This window comes from Phoenix dactylifera, chromosome 10 (assembly GCF_051530095.1).
Source record: "Phoenix dactylifera cultivar Ajwa chromosome 10, Ajwa_hap1_PhDact_Kaust_v1.1, whole genome shotgun sequence".
NCBI classification, from domain to species: Eukaryota; Viridiplantae; Streptophyta; class Magnoliopsida; order Arecales; family Arecaceae; genus Phoenix; species Phoenix dactylifera.
Genome location: NC_143199.1, coordinates 13,177,922 through 13,197,444, shown reverse-complemented (window position 1 = coordinate 13,197,444; position 19,523 = coordinate 13,177,922). Strand labels below are relative to the sequence as shown.

Here is a 19,523-nt window from a genome sequence, read left to right as displayed (position 1 = left end):
TCCAGATGTTTCAGCTAGCACAAGTAACCGTGTCGTGGAGCTTCCCAGCATCTTCAAAACCATCCGTGGCAGCATGCAACCAGATTGAGGTGATCTTCCAGCGCCCTTTCCGTCTCCCCTGTTTCAAGAACAAAATCCAACGGTTTCGGTAACATCTCAAGCAACCGAGACGTCTCCCAACCGGATCATTCCAAGCTGCATTCAAATCCATGCGTTTCAGCTGCGTTCCACGCTCCCCATCCAAGCAATCATGGCATCCGATCGGTTCATCTTCAAATTCCCTTCCCAGCAAACAAATTCCAAACATCCACGTGTCACATCCGCTCCCAGTTCCTAAGCGTCCGCAACGCGATCTTCCAGCATCCTTCGGTCTTCCCAGCCACACCGCTAAAGGTGTCTATAAAAGGAACTGAGGAGGGGGAGCAAAAGAACCATCCGGTGGAGGTAGAAGCAGCCGACGGAAGAAGAGGAGGTCAGCAGCCGACGGATCCAAGGGGGTTCCATCTGGAGCATCTCCTCTTCCAATCTTACCAGCCGGGCTTGGGAGAAGGGAAGGACGGAGACCAACCATCTGCATCTCCTCGTCCGATCTTCCCATCCGGTGGAGGCCATTCGGGAAGGAGAGGAAGCCAGGCAACCATCGGAAGAGAGAAGGAAAAAAAAAAAAAGAAAAGAAAGAAAACAGAGCCCTCTGTTTTCTTAAGAGAAGAAAGAAAAAAAATTGGATTATGCTTTATTTTATTTATTCTATGCTAATCCCTTTTATAAAAATGCTTCCATCTTCTATGAGTAGCTAAACCTCTTTTAGCTAAGGTTAGGAAAAAGCCTAGTATCTTCTTTATGTATTTGCTTTAATCACCAATGGGATTTCAATGTTAGTGACTTGATTTATGGTGCAGTAGATTTATAAAAATTATTTCAAACTTATATATTTTTTTGATTTGTTATTTCCCCCGGGTATAACAAATGCTTAGAAATCCCTATAGTTTAATATAGAATTACTGCAATGCTGCCCATAAAACTAGATCTATTTTATTAATGATTAATTGGTATTTTCACTGCTTCACTTTTCGGTGAGGTCTTCACTCAGATCTAACTGAGATAATAGGTGATTAAAAGAAAAGCATGATGAAGTGCTAGGCTGAATCCTAATACCTTAGTTATATTTTTATCAATCCGAATATTATTTAGCCTTTAGTTTTTGTTCACTGTCAAATCCGTGTGGATACGATCTCGGACTCACCGAGAATATTACTTTGCTACATCCTATACTTGGGGTATTCTACATTTAATTTTCCTTTTAAAAAGAGCAAGATTAAAATCGTAGCAGTAACTGTTGAGGGGGCCTTGAAAGGTTCAAGGGGCACTGTTCTTGCTACTGAGTTTGCTTCTACTTTCAAGAGAAAGTCTATATGGAAGAAGAAGAAGCCTACGAAGAAGCAGAAGAAAAATAAAAAGCCAAAGAAGGAAGTTCAAAAGAAAAAGGCTAATGACAAAGGAAAATGTTTCCACTGCAATGTTGACGGCCACTGGAAGAGGAACTGTCCTTCATATCTTGAGAGCCTGAAGAACAAAAAGACAGACACACTTTCAGAAGGTGTCACGCCCCCGTCCCGAGATCGCGAGCCAGGGGTCGCGCCAACCGCCGCACACCCGTAGGAAACTCTCCCCACGAGCATGCAAGGAATCTAAACCAAACACCTCAATTATGAAATTCCAAAATAATTTAACAGAATAAATTGAAATCTTATTCCATTGACTAACTCAAGTCATAATGTCTCACAAGTCTAAATATGCAGCGGAATAATCATTTACCAACATGCAGAAACCTAGTTCGTAAAATAATAAAAGTCCACCAATCATAATAAATGTCCATAATAACAAATCAACTTAAATAACCCTAATCTAAGATAACTTGTGCCACAATCCTTCTAGTCGCTCTCCCAATTTGAATTCCCAATAGACTAGTTCTCGAAATCTGTAAAACAACAAGAGATGGTATAATGAGCTAGACAGCCCAGTAAGTAATGAACACTCTAGCTAGATAAATCAAGCAATAATATGTGGAAAATAAATAAATATGCAGTTCCAAAGTATAAGTCAAATATTTCTTAAATTCAAAAGATTTTTTTCACGGTTTCAAGATTCTTTCACATATTCAATTTATCATGTCGATCCTGGACTATGACCACATGTTTCCTGTGGCAGGGTCATCAACACCGACTAATCTTCTTGCAGTGAGTCCTTCAGGACAGTCAATTGCCAACGTATCTGCCCCCATTGGCGGGGTCCTCAACATAGCCAGGTCGATAGTTCAGTTTGTTCTCTATTTCATATTTTAGTTATATATAAAAAAAACATACAATGTCAAAACCAAATGTCGTTAATATCTTAATTTCTTTCAATTTATCAGATTCAACTCAACAGCCAGGAACTATGACCACATGTTCCCTGTGGTAGGGTCATATCACCGACTATTCTTCTTGCGGTACCAATGTATTAGCCCCCATTGGCAGGGCCCTCAACATAGCCCGACTGCAAGTCTAAATCTATTTCAAGTCATAATCTTTTCTTACATTATGTTTAGTGTTCCAAGCCAAAAGATACAATGTCAGAGCAATTAAACACAATTCAAATCAGAAGCAAATAAGTTCAATCATAATCATATAATTCTAAAATACACATATAATCCATGCATCAAATTCGAAATCACGAATAATTCGATTCGTGAAACATATATATAGTTTGCCGATAAATCTAGAAAAGAGGTTACACCACTTACCTTGCGAACGCGATCCACAACAAATCCAATTAATTCCGCAAATCCCTCGCAGAACCTGGTTTCGGGGGTGAACTGTGATGACCCTCTTCGACGGCTCTCTTCCTCTCCGGCGGCAGTGGAGTTTTTTTTTTTTTTTTTTCAGCTGCAAGCGAGGAAGAAGATCACCCAACCGGAAGGGGACTCGGCGTGCCGGCTCTACCTCAGGTGGCTTTCAAATGAGGAGAAGAAGCCCTAAAAAAATAGGGGTTTCCATCTTCCTCGGGCGATCGTGATGAATCCCCTTTCATCGTGTGCCCTCACGTGCGACACACGTGAGGCCAAAAGGCTTGGGTCTCACATTCTTCCCCCCTTAAAATAATTTCGTCCTCGAAATTAACTCACTTAAGGCTTCAAATTTTGAAAGTAAAAAAACATCATATCATTCCCGAGCTCCTAAACAATCCCCATCTCGAAATGCAGGCTCACAAGATTTTGGCAAAATTATGGCATCTTAAAACTTAATCCTTTCCATCTATGATTCATAGCAAGTTCTTTTGATCTCTTTCAAAATAAGACTAACCTTCCAGCCTTGGATTAAAATGTCATAATTCTTTTTTTTTCAAGAAATTAATTGCTCCTGATTAATTCTACATAGAAATTTAATCGGTTAAATGTAAGTAGGAGAAAGCTTTAGTATCAAATGCTCCTCATTTTTTTTTCCATGATATAATGATCAACCTTTGTCTTATAAAACCACAAGCCCTTTCAAATAGCCATATTAACAATGTTAGAATTAGGAATAGGAGATCCATGTTAAAACTTTCCAGATCTAAGTCCAACCAAGTAACCATCAATCCGTTAATACTAAATTTAAGATGCCCAAGATTCTTCCAATAATTGTCAATAATAGAAAACCCCACTGATGAAAATTACATAGCTACCTTCAGATTATTCATAGAACCAACAACATTCTCCTCTACTAGAAGACTAACCTCAGTCTTCCAATAGTTCTACTTATCAATATAATTTCATCTTATCATAAGAATAAGGTCCAATACCTCCAGATTTGGTTCTTTTTATAGATGATGTAAATCAAACTTCTCTCTCTCATAAATAAAAATCAACGTCTTAATTTTGAATAAGAACATCAAGTTTCTTTGTCAAAATATCAACTACTCTTGATTAATCGATCTATCACAAGATTAGATCATAAATAACTCTAATCCACCCCTAGTGGAATATTCATCAAAGTCACTTGACAACCTCAAGTTCTTTCAAATAGAGGGTTGATATTAATTGAAGAAGTACAAGCTTCAGATTTAGGAGGAAATAGGTCTACACCAAAATATTCCAGATCCAAAATCAAAATCGATGATCCATTAATTCTAGTCTCAAGATGTTAAGCATTTCCTTAGCATGACATAAAATTAGAGAACCTAAGATAGTGCAGCGACATCTAAAAATTCAAAATCAAATCAAGTCTTTTGTTATTAAAACTTGCCAAATTAAAGGGATAATACTTCTGACCAACTTAGAAAAATAGTTTAGACCACTATGCTTTCGCTGTGCACTCTGATTTAAACAACCATTTTTTTTTTTTGAATTCACTAATAACTTTTTTTTTAATCAAAATACTACCTTGTATTTTGAACTAAGGAGATCCAAAATTTCAATTTTCACGTAAAGCCTAGAAAGAAATCTTTAATTCTTGTCCCCTACTTTACCTCAAGCCATCCATCTAGATCCACCCTCGGGTCAAAATTGATTGAATCTTAATTCTCTTATCAGTTCAACTAGAGGATTCTAAGTCAAACTCCACGTAAAATCAACCAGAAGAATTCTCTCAATGCTCGTCCAAATTAGAAGGCGTTAAATCAATACAAATGAGTAAAACCAACTCAACCATCTCTCCTAAAGTTTTCTTCATCGAGATCTTTAGCATTTATGAAAAATCCTCCATCATAACCATGTAAGCCTCTAAAATACAAGTTCTTTATGCAAATCTAGATTTTATCATCAACCGCAACAATATTGACAAAAGACCCTAGATCGGCTTAAATCCAAACTTTGAATTGAACTTTTATATACATCACATAGTCTCCGATAGACATGAACAAGATCTATTATTTGGATCCAAAGACGATAATTTAAATTAATAATAATCCACCGAGATGAATACTTTACAATCTCCAATAAAATTATTTCTTCAAGATTGATAATTATTTCTTAATTCTGTCAAAAGAATAAGCTACAAATTTAAGAGAAAAGAGATCTAGGCTAAAACATTCCAAATCCAAGATCAGCTAATGCAAGAACCATTAATCCTAGACTTGGGATGCCAGATTTCTCTCTCTCTCTCTCTCTCTCTCTCACAACAGATAGAAGAACCTATTAATAACATGATAATATCCAATCAAAATAAAAAACACTACTCTTTTCTTTGACAACGAAATTCTCCTTAACAAGGAAACCCATCAGAAAATATTTTCCAATCATGGAGTTAATATCGTTGATCATCTTAAAATAATTTAAACAACCAGTATTCTCATAATTTACTAAATTACTTCCAATCAAAATCCCAATCTATATTGTAATTTGAAAAGATCTAAAATTTCAAATTCTCGGTAAAGCCAAAGAATAATTCTAGAATTTTATCCCAAATATATTCTCCATCTATACAGGAGTTTCATACATGATCCACATACAGTTTTCAATCCTCGAAGAATTATTTAATCAAGCACTGTAAAAAGGTTTCATAGCCCAAATCTTAAACAACTTTATATAAATGGATCTTAATTTGCCTCTAAAAAAATTATCTTCAAAATTAAACAAAATCATAGTATACCTCCATATCAATTTTTGAGTTTACAAGTTCACTTAAATAATAAATAATCACAATGCATGATAATATTCCATGACTAATACTCTTTCACTTAACTTAGTCAAAATCCAATTAATAATATCTTGGAATACAAATTACTCCATCAAGAAAACTCTCAAAATAGTCTATTCATAATTTGGCTATAAACACAGTTAGCTAGCATTTTGATTTCAGTATCACAAAATTCAGATAAGATAGCACAAATTTACCACTAACAAAAGTAAACAAAGATATTGGTCTTCTTGCCCCATCTCTCAAACTTTCCGACAAATTCTTAGAATTCTAAAAGCTAAGCTCTGATATGACTAATCATGATTCCCAAGTAATCTTAAACCTAAGCTCTGATACCAAATGTCACGCCCCCGCCTCTACGAGGCACGTGAGGCACCTAGTGCCCACGTGGGGGCCACATGAGGGGGGAACACGGGGCTCCCCTGTCAGATATTGTTCGGTTCTGGGGCTTCACGCAAGCGTCCTTCACCCCTCTCCGATTTTGTTTTTCTCCCAAAACGCGTCTGCAGGATTAGGAGACACCCGCCTCATATGCCCAGGCTCTAGAATGAGTCTTTCCGATGTGGGACTATTGGGCCTCACACCTGTCACGCCCCCGCCTCTGCGAGGCACGTAAGGCACCTAGTGCCCACGTGGGGGCCACATGAAGGGGGAACACGGGGCTCTCCTGCCAGATATTGTCCGGTTTTGGGGCTTCACGCAAGCGTCCTTCACCCCTCTCCGATTTTGTTTTCCTCCCAAAACGCGTCTGCAGGATTAGGAGACACCCGCCTCATATGCCCAAGCTCTAGAACGAGTCTTTCCGATGTGGGACTATTGGACCTCACACCCTTCCCACCATCGGACAAGAGCCGTCCTCGGCTCTGATACCACTTAAGTTGTCACGCCCCCATCCCGAGATCGCGAGCCGGGGGTCGCACCAACCGCTGCACACCCGTAGGAAACTCTCCCCACGAGCATGCAAGGCATCTAAACCAAACACCTCAATTATGAAATTCCAAAATAATTTAACAGAATAAATTGAAATCTTATTCCATTGACTAACTCAAGCCATAATGTCTCACAAGTCTAAATATGCAGCGGAATAATCATTTACCAACATGCAGAAACCTAGTTCTTAAAATAATAAAAGTCCACCAATCATAATAAATGTCCATAATAACAAATCAACTTAAATAACCCTAATCTAAGATAACTTGTGCCACAATCCTTCTAGTTGCTCTTCCAATTTGAATTCCCAATAGACTAGTTCTCAAAATCTGTAAAACAACAAGAGATGGTATAATGAGCTATACAGCCCAGTAAGTAATGAACACTCTAGCTAGATAAATCAAGCAATAATATGTGAAAAATAAATAAATATGCAGTTCCAAAGTATAAGTCAAATATTTCTTAAATTCAAAAGATTCTTTTCACGGTTTCAAGATTCTTTCACATATTCAATTTATCATGTCGATCCTGGACTATGACCACATGTTCCCTTTGGCAGGGTCATCAACACCGACTAATCTTCTTGCGGTGAGTCCTTCAGGACAGTCAATTGCCAACGTATCTGCCCCCATTGGCGGGGTCCTCAACATAGCCAGGTCGATAGTTCAGTTTGTTCTCTATTTCATATTTCAGTTATATATAAAAAAAACATACAATGTCAGAACCAAATGTCGTTAATATCTTAATTTCTTTCAATTTATCAGATTCAACTCAACAGCCAGGAACTATGACCACATGTTCCCTGTGGTAGGGTCATATCACCGACTATTCTTCTTGCGGTACCAATGTATTAGCCCCCATTGGCAGGGTCCTCAACTGACCCTGGATAGGAAGAAGCGAAAGAAGCCTTTCCTTCAGTGGGGACGAGAAGAAGGACTTTCGTGGCCCAGCAGGAGTCCTGTCGTCTACTGCCAAATTCATCAGGAACTGTTTTCATTTTTGGGGGGATCGCAGAAGGGGCAGATCTAAATATGGTGCAGAAAGACCAAAATCGAAATGAATGGAAGATGCCTCTGGAACGTCATTTTTTATCGGCTTTTCAGAAAGGGCGGGGCGCAAGAACAAGTCTTTCATTCGTCCCACGGCTTCAGATCAGGTAGAGGCATCACTACATAGTGGGTGGGACAAGTGTTTCATTACGTCTTCTGAAGAACGAACCAGCAACAACGAAAGCTGCAAAAAAAATAGCAGCGATACTACTAGAAAGTACAGTTACATAGCCCGACTGCAAGTCTAAATCTATTTCAAGTCATAATCTTTTCTTACATTATGTTTAGTGTTCCAAGCCAAAAGATACAATGTCAGAGCAATTAAACACAATTCAAATCAGAAGCAAATAAGTTCAATCATAATCATATAATATTCTAAAATACACATATAATCCATGCATCAAATTCGAAATCACGAATAATTTGATTCGTGAAACATATATATAGTTTGCCGATAAATCTAGAAAAGAGGTTACACCACTTACCTTGCGAACGCGATCCACAATAAATCCAATTAATTCCGCAAATCCCTCGCAGAACCTGGTTTCGGGGGTGAACTGTGATGACCCTCTTCGACGGCTCTCTTCCTCTCCGGCGGCAGTGGAGTTTTTTTTTTTTTTTCAGCTGCAAGCGAGGAAGAAGATCACCCAACCGGAAGGGGACTCGGCTTGGCGGCTCTACCTCAGGTGGCTTTCAAATGAGGAGAAGAAGCCCTAAAAAAATAGGGGTTTCCATCTTCCTCGGGCGATCGTGATGAATCCCCTTTCATCGTGTGCCCTCACGTGCGACACACGTGAGGCCAAAAGGCTTGGGTCTCACAGAAGGTATGTTAGACTTGCTCGTTATTGAAACTAATCTTACGGTTTCTTCTACTTCTAGTTGGGTTATAGATTATGGTTCTAGTGCTCACCAGTGCACTACGATGCAGGGTCTAAAGGAAAGTAGAAGGCTAGCAGAAGGTGCAGTAATCCTTCGGGTTGGCAATAGTGTTGCCCAGAGGTGCAGCCCAAGAGGGGGGGTGAATTGAGTCTTTTAATATTAATAGTGTGAAGAATGTGAGTTACTGTTATCTTTCAATAACTTGTAGATTTAGTAGTGGAATTAAAGTTGTACAAATAAAGCAGCGAACAAAGAGAAATAAACCATACACACAAACACCAGAATTTATAGTGGCTCAGTGCACTCCCAGCACCTACATCCACTCCTCAAGCCTAGCTTGAGATTTCACTATAACCCAGCAGATTACAGCCTGATTATTTTTTGGGCTCACAATCAAAAATCCAGTTGGTTTTCTCAGGCAACCAACCGAAAATCTATCACCGTTTGTTTTTCGGGCTCACAAACAACCTAGTTGGTTTTCAGACAAACCAACCAAAAACTTTACACCGTTTGTTTTTTCGGGCTCACAAACAACCTAGTTGGTTTTCAGACAAACCAACCAAAAACTGTTTTTCCTTGCTGAATACTTTCGATTCAGCAATTTCCAATCAAGGCTTGGAAGAGCCTTTACAAGTTTCAAATGAATGAAACTGTTACAACAACAGTTAATCCAAATAATGTTGTAACCAGAAAACTTAATGCTTCAGAGTATATAGAATGAATCAATAAAAATAAAAGCTGAAGCCGATGAAGAAGTTGGCTGTGGAAGAATGTCCCAATACTTGAGCAGCAGCTCTTCTCGATTCAATGAGAAGCTTCGACTGATTTTCTCACAGGAGTAAGTTTCAGAAGAATGCCGGTGAGGATGATGAATTGTTTAGCTTTTTCTTCTCTTTTTCTTAGTGAAAACTTTTCTTTCTTAATAGAATCTTTTTCACTTTCCTTGTTTTTTTTTCCTTCTAAGGTTCCCTTGAATTTATAGACGAGTTCTTCAGAGGGATTTGAGTTCCTTTCTTTCCGTTCTGATGGAAATCTTTTCTGTTACAGAAGAAAATAAAAGTTGTTGCAAGCTTCCTGTTGTGGTTCCAGCAGTACAGGGGTCGAACCATGTTTATCTTGGGTCGGCACTTCATGATATTGAGATGGCTCTTGTTGTGATAACTTCAAAGGGTCGACTTTTTAACCTTAAGGGTCGACTCATCTTCTTCAGGAGTCGCCTCTTTAAACACAAGGGTCGACTCATGCAGTAATTTTTCTGACTGACATTGATACTGAACTAGGGTTGACTCTTCATATGCAAGGGTTGACTCTTCAATTTCGGCGACTCATTTAGAACAAGAGTCGACTCTTCAATTTCAGGTGTCGACTCATTTGAAACAAGGGTCGACTCTTCAAACATTATCTCAGAAGGTAAAAGCTCTCTGTTTAATTTGAACTACACAAGGGTCGACCCATATTTTGCGGGGGTCGACTCATTGACTATGCCACTTGAAGAAAACAACTTATGATTTTGCAGTGCTTCATTTCTTCTAATTTTTTTTGACTTATAAAACTTCACAATTTAGCCAATATCATTAGTACACAACATCATCTCAAGTATTTTGTAATCACCAAAATTCATCCTTTAGGATTGAATCTCCCCATTTTTGATGATGACAAAATCATTGAGTTTAAAAGAATTTTGTAATAAATTTTACAGTAATTATAAGAATTTTGTAATGAAGTTCAGAGCAAATATGATATTCAGAGATATATTCATAATTTCAACAAGTTAAGAAGAAAAATCTTCCCCTATCAGTTACAAACATTTAAATTATGCAGAGTTCTTTTTCTTCTTCTTTTCTTAAGTTTTTCTAATAGTGCAGTACCACAGTACCATTACCATTCCATATATGTATATTATAATTTAAATCTCCTCCTATATATTATCTTTAGTGTAGAGATTGGAATTCTAAATTCTTTTTACATTTCTAATTTCTCATTTCTCATATTGGAATTCTTTTCACATTTCTCCCCCTTTTTGTCATCAATAAAAGGAAGAAAAAAAATAATTTCAATTTTCCTCTTTTCGTGGGCTTAAACATTAAGGATTAGTTAACAGTTGTGTTAAGGAGAAAGGATATCAGACTCAATATATGTATCAGAACAACATACATTCCAAGAAAACATAATTTTCAAGATGGGTAAGTATTCAGTGCAATTGATAAATGAAGTACACTTGATAAATCAAAAAGATACAAATGGTATCAATTGGTATCAGTCAGTATACAAGTGTGCCAAATAGACATGAAACAGAGTTGTGTTTTGAAAACATGGGGTTCATTCTAAGTTCAGTCTAGGTTCAAGATTTTGAGGATGAAGGTCCAGACTGATCTTCTTTTGCTCTTCCATCAACTTCTCAATCTTGCTGTTTAGTGTAGAGATAGAGCCAGTAAGCTGAGTGTGTTCTTTCTTCAGTTCTTGGATAGAGCCTTGAATAGAATTTTCTTGTTCTTTCAAGTATTTTTCAATTTTAGTAATTCTCCTCTGTTGATAAGCTGCCAGTTGCCTCAATCCTTGGAGTTCAGATTTTACTTCTTTTATCAAGTCAGTGAGATCAATTACTGAATTCCAGTAGACTCCAGAATTGAACAGTGCTTTAATGATGTTATCTTCAATAAATTTTAACCGCCACTTCTCAAGTCTTAGTGGAGGATCTGATGGTCTTTGAATTGGTGGAGGTTGACTGACTGGAGGCTCTGTTGGAGGTGCTTGTGTAGGGATTCTTTTGCCTTTAAGTGGTGTTGGAGTGTCTTGACCACTTTCATCTTGAATTTCTTTCCCTTTATGAGTCCATTTGCCCTCAATTTTGACAAATCCCATTCTTTTTAATGATTTGTCATTGTAGACATCAGAAGACAGTAGTTCCGTCTTGGTCTCTTCTTCAACATTTACATTGAAGTAATAGAAGACTTGAGTTAAGACCATACCATAAGGAAGTGAAGCTCCTTTTCTCTGTCCTTGAGCTTCCATATATTTGATCATCAAGCAGGGTAGGTTCAGTGGGAGTCCTTGTATAATATGGTGCATTACCAGTATGTCCCTTTCTGAAACATGATCAATTTTTTCTATCTTCGGGAAGAACATTTTGTTGATCATGTGACGCAGCAAACGCATCTCAGCATTCAGTTGATTGGCACTGATTTCAGTCCAATCTCCTGTGACTTCTCTATTTAGAATGGTACTTATCCTTTCATTCCTATTCTCTAGGTGATCTCTATTTTCTCCATCATTTGGAATCCGAAGGGTATCTCTAAGAATCTCTTCACTAATCAAAATAGAGACATCTTTTACCTTGGACGAGATTTGTCCTTGTCCATATCTGGCATTGTTGTAGAACTTTCATACCAGGTTTGGGTAGGTTGGCACATTCAGTGAGCATAAGTATTCCCAATCCATATCCTTTAGATTTTGCCCTAGTGGAACAGTGTTCTTTCTCTTTGGTCTGGATGTAACTTGCTTTCTTCTTACCATTGGAAGATCAATCAGAACCTCGAAAAGGTTTTTTAGGATTTTGAAGGTTTTTGTTTAAAGAATAGTTTGAAGATAAAATGACGCTCTAAGGGGTATGAAATGTTTCAGATTCAACGTTTCAGAAAGAGAGAGTGAAAAAGCCTTTTAGAATCTGTTTCAAATAGTTTCCACTTTAGTCAACTTATTCAACTCATGAGTCATCTCCTATAGACTAGGAGTCGACTCTTTTAACTTAAGAGTCGTCTCCTGTAAGTTAGGGGTCGACTCTTTTAACTTAAAAGTCGTCCCTCACTACATGAGTCGACTCCTCATTTACATGAGTCGTCTCCTCAAACTGTTCAAGAGACAAAATCTTTTTGAATAAGATTTAAAACTCAATTGTAAACCACGGATCAAATCAACTAAAATTCAACCAATAATAGTCAATCAAAATACACAATTTATCATTCATAATTAGTCATCAAAATGGATCACAAATGCATAATTCACCTCCAAATTTACAAAATACTTCTTCATTAAGAGGTTTATTGAAAATATCTGCAATTTGTTTATCAGTATTTATAAATTTCATTTTTATATCTCCATTTTGAGCATGATCTCTTATGAAATGATGTATGATTTCTACATGTTTAGATCTTGAGTGTTGTATGGGATTTTTAGTCAGATTTATGGCACTAATGTTGTCACACCTTATAAAAATTTTATTTTGTTTTATGTCATAGTCCTCAAGTTATTGCTTAATCCACAGAATTTAAGCATAGCAACTTCCTGCAGCAACATATTCAGCCTCAACTGTAGATAATGCTACGGAATTTTGTTTCTTGCTAAACCAAGAAATTAAGTTTGTTCCAAAAAATTGACAAGTTTCACTTGTACTTTTTCTATCTAATCTACAACCAGCAAAATCAGCATCTGAATATCCAATTAAGTCAATTGTAAATGTCTTAGAATACCATAAGCCTAAGTGTTGTGTTCATTTTAAGTATCTTAATATCCTTTTAATAATAATTAAGTATGATTCTTTAGGATTTACTTGTTATCTTGCGCACATACAAACACTATGCATTATATCAGGTCTACTTGCTGTAAGATAAAGTAAAGATCCAATCATTCCTCTATACAGCTTTGAATCAAGGGATTTACCATGCTTATCTTTTTCTAATTTACAAGAGAGGCTCATAGGAGTACCTATTGATTTTGAATCTTCCACACCAAACTTCTTTAAGATTTTCTTTGTGTACCTGCTTTGGCAGATGAAAATTCCATCTCTTGTTTGCTTAATTTAGAGTCCAAGGAAGAAGTTGAATTCACCCATCAAACTCATCTCAAACTCACTTTGCATGAGCTTAGCAAATTCTTCACATCAACTTTCATTAGTAGCACCAAATATAATATCATCAACATATATTTGAACAATTAGAATGTCAGCATTTTTCTTTTTAACAAACAGAGTTTTATCAACATTTTCTCTTGAAAAATTACTCTTTATTAAAAAGTTGCTTAGTCTACCATACCAAGCTCTAGGAGCTTGCTTCAAGCCATAAAATGCTTTGTTCAATTTAAGGACATGATCTGGAAGTTTATGATTTTCAAATCCGGATGGCTGTTCTACATAAACTTCTTCAGTTATGAAACCATTTAGAAATGCACTTTTGATATCCATCTAAAATAATTTAAAGTCCATAAAGCATGCAAATGTAAGTAATAGCCTAATAGCTTCAAGTCTAGCTACAGGTGCAAAAGTTTCATCAAAATCAATTTCTTCTTCTTGATTATATCCTTTAGCAACTAATCTAGCCTTATTTCTAATTACAATTCCATCTTCATTTAATTTATTTCTGAAAACCCATTTTGTCCCAATTACAGAAATATTTTTAGGCCTTCTAACCAAATTTCAAACATTATTTCTTTCAAATTGATTTAGTTCTTTTTGCATAACCATTAACCAATTGTTATCTTTTTCAGCGTCTTCAAAAGATTTTGGTTCTATTTGAGAAACAAATACAAGGTGATTACAAACATCTCTAATAGAAGATCTAGTCCTAATGCCTTATGAAAGATCACTAATTATTAAGTCTCTAGGATGACTATGTGCATACCTCCATTATTTTGGTAGACTAGTTTTATCGTTAAGCATTTGATCTTATTCTCCTTGATTTTCATCATGTTCTGAATTTTCAGATGCAGAAACATCTTTTAGGGTTAACTCTTTGATTTGCTTGTTGAGTTCTTCTGCATCATCATCGAGATCTACATTCTTTCTTGAAGAAGGGTCATTAGATTCATCAAAAATAACATGTATTGACTCTTCTACGACTAGAGTTCTCTTGTTGAATATTCTATATGCTTTGCTTAATGAAGAATATCCAAGAAAAATAAATTCATCTGATTTAGAATCAAACTTTCCCAAGTTGTCTTTGCCATTATTTAGAACAAAACAATTACAACCAAAAACATGAAAGTATGAAAGATTTGGTTTCTTATTTTTCAAAAGCTCATAAGGAGTTTTCTTTAGAATTGACCTAATAGTAACTCTGTTAAGAACATGACAGACTGTGTTTATAGCTTCAGCCCAAAGATACTTAGGTAAGTTACTTTCACATAACATAGTCTTAGCCATTTCAGTAAGAGTTCTATTCATTCTCTCTACAACACCATTTTGTTGTGGTGTTCTTAGTGCACAAAAGTTATGATTTTCAAATTCAATCCATGATCACGACTAGTCTTGATGGTTTGCAGTCCATGTTCATTTGAAATCTTTTTATACAGTTTAGTGAAAGCTGAAAATGCTTCACTTTTGTGTGCCAAAAATAAAAAGAAGAAAAAAAAATAATTTCAACAAAAATAAAAGCTGAAGTCCATGTTCATTTCTCATATTAGAATTCTTTTCACATTTCTCCCCCTTTTTGTCATCAACAAAAGGAAGAAAAAAAAATAATTTCAATTTTCCTCTTTCTTGTGAGCTTAAACATTAAGGATTAGTTAACAGTTGTGTTAAGGAGAAAGGATATCAGACTCAATATATGTATCAGAGCAACATACAGTCCAAGAAAACATAATTTTCAAGATGGGTAAGTATTCATTGCAATTGATAAATGAAGTACACTTGATCAATCAAAAAGATACAAATGGTATCAATTGGTATCAGTCAGTATACAAGTGTGCCAAATAGACATGAAACAAAGTTGTGTTTTGAAAATATTGGGTTCATTCTAAGTTCAGTCTAGGTTCAAGATTTTGAGGATGAAGGTCCAGACTGACCTTCTTTTGCTCTTCCATCAACTTCTCAATCTTGCTGTTTAGTGTAGAGATAGAGCCAGTAAGTTGAGTGTGTTCTTTCTTCAGTTCTTGGATAGAGCCTTGAATAGAATTTTCTTGTTCTTTCAAGTATTTTTCAATTTCAGTAATTCTCCTCTATTGATTAGCTGCCAGTTGCCTCAATCCTTGGAGTTCAGATTTTACTTATTTTATCAAGTCAGTGAGATCAATTATTGAATTCTAGCAGACTCCAGAATTGAACAATGCTTTAATGATGTTATCTTCAATAAATTTTAACCGCCACTTCTCAAGTCTTAGTGGAGGATCTGATGGTCTTTGAATTGGTGGAGGTTGACTGACTGGAGGCTCTGTTGGAGGTGCTTGTGTAGGGATTCTTTTGCCTTTAAGTGGTGTTGGAGTGTCTTGACCACTTTCATCTTGAATTTCTTTCCCTTTATGAGTCCATTTGCCCTCAGTTTTGACAAATCCCATTCTTTTCAATGATTTGTCATTGTAGACATCAGAAGACAGTAGTTCCGTCTTGGTCTCTTCTTCTAGATTTACATTGAAGTAACAGAAGACTTGAGTTAAGACCATACCATAAGGAAGTGAAGCTCCTTTTCTCTGTTCTTGAGCTTCTATATATTTGATCATCAAGCAGGGTAGGTTCAGTGGGAGTCCTTGTATAATATGGTGCATTACCAGTATATCCCTTTCTGAAACATAATCAAATTTGCCTATCTTCGGGAAGAACATTTTGTTGATCATGTGATGCAGCAAACGCATCTTAGCATTCAGTTGATTGGCACTGATTTCAGTCCAATCTCCTGTGACTTCTCTATTCAGAATGGTACTTATCCTTTCATTCCTATTCTCTAGGTGATCTCTATTTTCTCCATCATTTGGAATCCGAAGGGTATCTCTAAGAATCTCTTCACTAATCAAAATAGAGACATCTTTTACCTTGGACGAGATTTGTCCTTGTCCATATCTGGCATTGTTGTAGAACTCTCATACCAGGTCTGGGTAGGTTGGCACATTCAGTGAGCATAAGTATTCCCAATCCATATCCTTTAGATTTTGCCCTAGTGGAACGGTGTTCTTTCTCTTTGGTCTGGATGTAACTTGCTTTCTTCTTACCATTGGAAGATCAATTAGAACCTCGAAAAGGTTTTTTAGGATTTTGGAGGTTTTTGTTCAAAGAAGAGTTTGAAGATAAAATGATGCTCTAAGGGGTATGAAATGTTTCAGATTCAACGTTTTAGAGAGAGAGAGAAAAAGCCTTTTAGAATCCATTTCAAATAGTTTCCACTTTAGTCGACTTATTCAACTCATGAGTCATCTCCTATAGACTAGGAGTCGACTCTTTTAACTTAAGAGTCGTCTCCTGTAAGTTAGGGGTCGACTCTTTTAACTTAAGAGTCGTCCCTTACTATATTAGTCGACTCCTCATTTACATGAGTCGTCTCCTCAGACTGTTCAAGAGACAAAATCTTTTTGAATAAGATTTAAAACTCAATTGTAAACCACGGATCAGATCAACTAAAATTCAACCAATAATAGTCAATCAAAATACACAATTTATCATTCATAATCAGTCATCAAAATGGATCACAAATGCATAATTCACCTCCAAATTTACAAAATACTTCTTCATTAAGAGGTTTATTGAAAATATCTGCAATTTGTTTATTAGTATTTATAAATTTTATTTTTATATCTCCATTTTGAGCATGATCTCTTATGAAATGATGTAGATTTCGACATGTTTAGATCTTGAGTGTTGTATGGGATTTTTAGTCAGATTTATAGCACTAGTATTGTCACACCTTATAAAAATTTTATTTTGCTTTACGTCATAGTCCTCAAGTTATTGCTTAATCCACAGAATTTATGCATAGCAACTTCCTGCAGCAACATATTCAGCCTCAACTGTAGATAATGCTATGAAATTTTGTTTCTTGCTAAACCAAGAAATTAAGTTTGTTCCAAAAAATTGACAAGTTCCACTTGTACTTTTTCTATCTAATCTACAACCAGCAAAATCAGCATCTGAATATCCAATTAAGTCAATTGTAAATGTCTTAGAATACCATAAGCCTAAGTGTTGTGTTCCTTTTAAGTATCTTAATATCCTTTTAACAACAATTAAGTATGATTCTTTATAATTTACTTGATATCTTGCATACATACAAACACTATGCATTATATCAGGTCTACTTGCTGTAAGATAAAGTAAAGATCCAATCATTTCTCTATACAGCTTTGAATCAAGGGATTTACCATGCTTATCTTTTTTTAATTTACAAAAGAGGCTCATAGGAGTACCTATTGATTTTGAATCTTCCACACCAAACTTCTTTAAGATTTTCTTTGTGTACTTGCTTTGGCAGATGAAAATTCCATCTCTTGTTTGCTTAATTTAGAGTCCAAGGAAAAAGTTGAATTCACCCATCAAACTCGTCTTGAACTCACTTTGCATGAGCTTAGCAAATTCTTCACATCAACTTTCATTAGTAGCACCAAATATAATATCATCAACATATATTTGAACAATTAGAATGTTAGCATTTTTCTTTTTAACAAACATAGTTTTATCAACATTTTTTCTTGAAAAATTACTCTTTATTAAAAAGTTGCTTAGTCTACCATACCAAGCTCTAGGAGCTTGCTTCAAGCCATAAAGTGCTTTGTTCAATTTAAGGACATGATCTGGAAGTTTATGATTTTCAAATCCGGATGGCTGTTCTACATAAACTTCTTCAATTATGAAACCATTTAGAAATGCACTTTTGATATCCATCTAAAATAATTTAAAGTCCATAAAGCATGCAAATGTAAGTAATAGCCTAATAGCTTCAAGTCTAGCTACTGGTGCAAAAGTTTAATCAAAATCAATTTCTTCTTCTTGATTATATCCTTTAGCAACTAATCTAGCCTTATTTCTAATTACAATTCCATCTTCATTTAATTTATTTCTGAAAACCCATTTTGTCCCAATTACAGAAATATTTTTCGGCCTTCTAACCAAATTTCAAACATTATTTCTTTCAAATTGATTTAGTTCTTTTTGCATAACCATTAACCAATTGTTATCTTTTTCAGCTTCTTCAAAAGATTTTGGTTCTATTTGAGAAACAAATACAAGGTGATTACAAACATCTCTAATAGAAGATCTAGTCCTAATGCCTTATGAAAGATCACTAATTATTAAGTCTCTAGGATGACTATGTGCATACCTCCATTATTTTGGTAGACTAGTTTTATCGTTAAGCATTTGATCTTATTCTCCTTGATTTTCATCATGTTCTGAATTTTCAGATGCAGAAACATCTTTTAGGGTTAACTCTTTGATTTGCTTGTTGAGTTCTTCTGCATCATCATCGAGATCTACATTCTTTCTTGAAGAAGGGTCATTAGATTCATCAAAAATAACATGTATTGACTCTTCTACGACTAGAGTTCTCTTGTTGAATATTCATATGCTTTGCTTAATGAAGAATATCCAAGAAAAATAAATTCATCTGATTTAGAATCAAACTTTCCCAAGTTGTCTTTGCCATTATTTAGAACAAAACAATTACAACCAAAAACATGAAAGTATGAAAGATTTGGTTTTTTATTTTTTAAAAGCTCATAAGGAGTTTTCTTTAGAATTGACCTAATAGTAACTCTGTTAAGAACATGACAGACTGTGTTTATAGCTTCAGCCCAAAGATACTTAGGTAAGTTACTTTCACATAACATAGTCCTAGCCATTTCAGTAAGAGTTCTATTCATTCTCTCTACAACACCATTTTGTTGTGGTGTTCTTAGTGCACAAAAGTTATGATTTTCAAATTCAATCCATGATCACGACTAGTCTTGATGGTTTGCAGTCCATGTTCATTTGAAATCTTTTTATACAGTTTAGTGAAAGCTGAAAATGCTTCACTTTTGTGTGCCAAAAATAAAAAGAAGAAAAAAAAATAATTTCAACAAAAATAAAAGCTGAAGTCCATGTTCATTTCTCATATTAGAATTCTTTTCACATTTCTCCCCCTTTTTGTCATCAACAAAAGGAAGAAAAAAAAATAATTTCAATTTTCCTCTTTCTTGTGAGCTGAAACATTAAGGATTAGTTAACAGTTGTGTTAAGGAGAAAGGATATCAGACTCAATATATGTATCAGAGCAACATACAGTCCAAGAAAACAAAATTTTCAAGATGGGTAAGTATTCATTGCAATTGACAAATGAAG

General features: G+C 35.6%; 1 long non-coding RNA gene across 1 annotated transcript; it reads right to left on the bottom strand.

Moving 5' to 3' along the window:
* Positions 1-1,725: 1,725 nt before the first annotated feature.
* Positions 1,726-6,022, bottom strand: LOC120104988 (uncharacterized). The gene is made up of 2 exons (XR_005507387.3): positions 2,783-6,022; positions 1,726-1,978 (listed from the first exon to the last, which is right to left on the bottom strand). It is a non-coding gene; the product is annotated as an uncharacterized LOC120104988 (long non-coding RNA).
* Positions 6,023-19,523: the final 13,501 nt, after the last annotated feature.